General features: G+C 31.8%; 1 long non-coding RNA gene across 1 annotated transcript; it reads right to left on the bottom strand.

The window, feature by feature from the left end:
* Positions 1 to 871: 871 nt before the first annotated feature.
* Positions 872 to 2,708, bottom strand: LOC128282621 (uncharacterized). The gene is made up of 2 exons (XR_008272960.1): positions 2,513 to 2,708; positions 872 to 1,214 (listed from the first exon to the last, which is right to left on the bottom strand). It is a non-coding gene; the product is annotated as an uncharacterized LOC128282621 (long non-coding RNA).
* Positions 2,709 to 4,449: the final 1,741 nt, after the last annotated feature.

Below are 4,449 nucleotides of genomic sequence, written 5' to 3'. Positions count from 1 at the left end.
TCACCTATGGGTATTTTTCCAAATATAAACCCTAGGTTAAATTATTGCTAACATAAGCTTTATCGAGTTCTTGGGATCTCAAAACGTAAAAATCATTAAAAGCGGGCTTGGAATCACTTACTATGGAGCTTGGAAGCTTGAAACAAACCCTAGCTATGGAGAACCCTTGAAATTTCGGCCTAATGAAGAAGATGGACAAAATTGGCTTTTAATTTTGTTTTTAATTCATTTTAATAACTAAATGACCAAAATACCCTTACTACTAAACTTTCCAAAAATTCCTTCTATGTCCTAATTTTGTCCATGAACTTAAAATTGGTAAAATTGCTATTTAAGACCTCCTCATTAATATTCCAAAACAATTTCATACTAAAAACTTCTAGAATGCAAGTTTTGCAACTTATTCGATTTAGTCCCTACTTTCAATTTAAGCACTTTAGGCATAGAACTTCATCACGAAATTTTCACACAATCATGCAATCATATCATAAACATCAAAATCATTGTAAAATAATTATTTCTATCTCGGATTTGTGGTCACGAAACCACTATTCTGATTAAGCCCTAATTTAGGATATTACATGATTCATCATGTTCGTTTGCGATTATAACATCTGATCCTTCATATCCTGCTGAATCTTGGCCAGTTTCTCTTGCATCTGTACTTACAGTCAATCTTGCATTTCCTTCTGCATTTGTTCTAGTTTTTCTAACCTTTGATCCATAACTTTAGTTTTTCTCCGTGTGTAGTAATGATATTCCAGGGTAACTATAATGCGATTTCTAATTAATTAGGATTCTTTTGTGAAATTTAATGCACATGATGCGATGTAATGCAAATGCATAAAATGAATGCAAAAAGAGATGTTGATTCTGGTTCAATTCTGTTAGAACAACTTTTTTAGATAACAAATCTCTTTACATAAAGCGGAAACATGTACGGCCTTGCTCGTATACTCCATGCGAAGACATCGATCTTTTTCTTCATATTCGAACGTTAAAATCAAATCTTGTGAATTATCTCCTTTTTGCTTGATTTGGGCTACGGCTCATTGCTCACTCTTCCTCTTGATGCTCGTCAGCTTCTTTAAATAAGTTGACGTTGACGATTCCAGAATAATCTTTGTTGGCTTGAATCTTGAAGCCAAGTCGTGTACTCCTCTACAGACTCTCATCCTTCTCTTGTCATGTTTACTCGGACCATATTTGGACGGCTGTATTGTATTTCACTTTATCAAGAAATTCATTTTTCATGACAAGCTCTCTATTTAGCAACTAAACGTGAATCAAGACCTCTTTTCTATGATGAAAATGCAACGCAATCATAACCAAAACAAAAGAAAACACGTCAGTACAAATACATAAATAGCAAATAGAGCACCTACTTGGGTAACCACTAGGGTTTGGAGTGGCTCTACCTAGGGTGGGCTCTTAAGGCTCGGTATATGCGGTTTGGTTCTAAAGACAGGGTACTTGAACCAGCAGATTCCTCAATCCTCACCCATTATAGGCTCATGTGAATCGAGTTTAGTTCAAGGGAATACATTTCCCTATGGCCATTCGGAGGTGAAAACCTCATAAAGACATAGGTACGAATTTAGCCCGGAAGTAGTCCACTAGCCTATGTGGAGGTGAAAACCTCACGAAGGAATAGTTTCTCACTCACACTTAAAAAGTGTAACCACAACAGTCATGCAATGCAATGCAAGAGTATTCTAGCAAACATAAGGACCACAAACAAATGTAACAAAAGAATCATGATTTTCAAATCAAATTTTCAATTTTCGATGAAAGGACAAAAAAAATCAATTTTACGGCTTGACTCTCTTATTGGTCCCCAGTGGAGTCGCCAAGCTGTCGAAACAATTTTTATTTTGAAAAACAGAGATCGACTTTAAAACGAGGTATAGAGTCGCCACCAATCCTTTTTATTTAGGTGTGATCGGGTCACTTAATAAAATATTTATTTTATTAAAATATCGATTTTGGCCTACGAAATTTGAGAAAACGGATTTGAGAGTCGGTTACATACGAGAAAGGATTAGCACCCTTGTTATGCCCAGAATTGGTACCAAATTGATTGAACAATGTCCTTATGTCTGAAATTTAAAAAAAATATTTTGAAATACAATTTCTTTTAAAACATTTGACTAACTCAAATTGAGCATTAAAATTCTCTTGTTTCGAAGGAATATAATATCACATCCAGCACGTTAGGACATGATTTTTTAAACCTTCGAAACCACGATCAATTCTTGATTTCCAAAAGCTCATACATTTGAAAATTACAAAAGGATATTCGGTTATTTGGTCCAACGAAAAACCAAAACCCAACACAAAATAATTTTTTTTTACGCTCACATACTCAATAAATAGCAATCAGAAATTCAAAGTGATTCTTAGATTTCAATTTCTTCCTTTAGATTTCGGATTTCATTTTTTCCGTGAGTGTTTCTTAATTTCTTTTTCTTTTCTTTTGCGTGGAGGAAATAAAATGGAGAATAGTACTTACCTACAGCCTCTCATCGCGTCCCTCCTGCGCGTGGTCAGCCACCAAGTTCGATGGTGGTATGGCGGCGTTCAATCACCTCCCCAAGATTGAGGCCAAAACCCTAGCAAAAGGGGATAAATAGGTGGGGTGTTCGGGATTCATTTTGCTGCTGGTGTAAAATGGCTGACTACCATTCAAACAGTTTTTTTTAAGTTACAACAACAAATAAAACAGCATCGTTTAAGTCTTTGGAAACAAATAAAATTAGGTTTGGTTTATTTTCTGTTCTAATCCCTATTGGTTCTCGTGTATTCCATCTCGCCCTCTTGTTGATGTAATGTTTAGCTTTTAGATCTTAGATTTTGTTTTAATTTCAAATTTGTCTTTAACTTGTTTTGATTTATTTATTTATTACTTTTCTGTTTTATTATTGTTTATTTTAAATCTCCTTATATATTATTTATTTCAATTTTTTTATTTATGTTAAGCTTATATATTATTGACTTTAAATGTTTGTTTACATTAATTAGTTAAAACTATTTTTCTATATTATTTATTATTATTTTAAAATTGTTTTATGATTATTTATTTTAAGATCTTGTATTTTATTTTATTTTATTTTAAAATTGTCCCACATTTTTTGTATATTAACCGATTCATTAATTATTATCTTTTATGCATACTACATAGTTTTTTTTTTAAAATTTGTAATTCAAAATTTGCTGTTCCTATCAATTTATTATTTATTTATGGTTATCATTCATTTTAAACGCATGTTACTTATCTTATACTATCACATACGTGCATATATTATTTTTTCTTAAAATTTATCACATTATTCTTTTTTTTAAATTGCTTTGCTATTTACTCAATTTCTTTCTTCTTTTTTAAAAAATGTTTTATCTTATTTATGTATATGCATATATTATCCATTGTAAAGTTCACTTTTTTTTTGAAATTGTTTTATCAATTATTTTTAAAATATATCCTTAATTTTACATACTTTATTAGTTATCTGGTTTTCTTTTGTATAAAGTTCCATTTTGTTCCTTCGTTTTATTTTATGTATGTATATTCTCTTAAGCCGTTATTTACTTTTTTTTTTATTGAAGTTTCCATATTTTATCATTCTTTTTATGTAAACCTTGACATTGTTTTAGTACTATTTGAGATATTAGTTTTGGGGAAAGGATTGTATGAAACAGTGACGCCACGTCATCTGTATCCTTTTCCAATAGTTTTATGCCACATCAATACTCTTATCTTGAATTTCAGGATTTTATCTTGAAAAAATCAAATCCAAATTAAAATACTGAAATTGGGATAAAATCACGAAATTCGAGGATAAGAATCGATGTGGCATAAAACTATTGGAAAGGATCTGAATGACGTGTGTCACCTTTCATAATCCTTTCTCTTAGTTTTGTTGTTATTACATTTTCCCTTAATCATTTATACTAGCATTGAAAGTCAGCATGTTGTGCAATGTGAATTATCATTTAGCATTTGTATTTTATATTCTAATGTTGTAATGGTTTTGTTAACGAATCGTCATCTTAAATAAAAGCATTTCACTTAATTATTGCATTTTATTCAAGGATTTTTCAAATCAATGCATTGTTTCGTGTTTGGCAGTTTGAGAAGTCGTGCCCTAACGTGCTGAGTCTCGATTTTTCGTTTGACCGAATAGGGAATATCCTTGTGAAATTTCAACCATGTTTTCTTAAATTAAAATGAGGCAATGTTTCGTACTTGGGAGTTTGAGAGATCGTGCCCAATCGTGCTGGGTTTCGATTTTTCATTCGACTGAGATACGGAATATCCTTTTGACATCTCATCCATGCTTTCTTGAATTAAAATGAGGCAATATTTCATATTTGGAAATTCGATAAATCGTGCCCAATCGTGCTGGGTTGCGACTTACCGTTTGGCCAAATAACCAAGTATCCTTTTGAAAT

The sequence above is a fragment of the Gossypium arboreum genome, chromosome 10 (genome assembly GCF_025698485.1).
Source record: "Gossypium arboreum isolate Shixiya-1 chromosome 10, ASM2569848v2, whole genome shotgun sequence".
Taxonomy (NCBI): Eukaryota; Viridiplantae; Streptophyta; class Magnoliopsida; order Malvales; family Malvaceae; genus Gossypium; species Gossypium arboreum.
The sequence above is the reverse complement of the archived record's forward strand: the minus strand, read 5'-3'. Positions and strand labels throughout refer to the sequence as shown.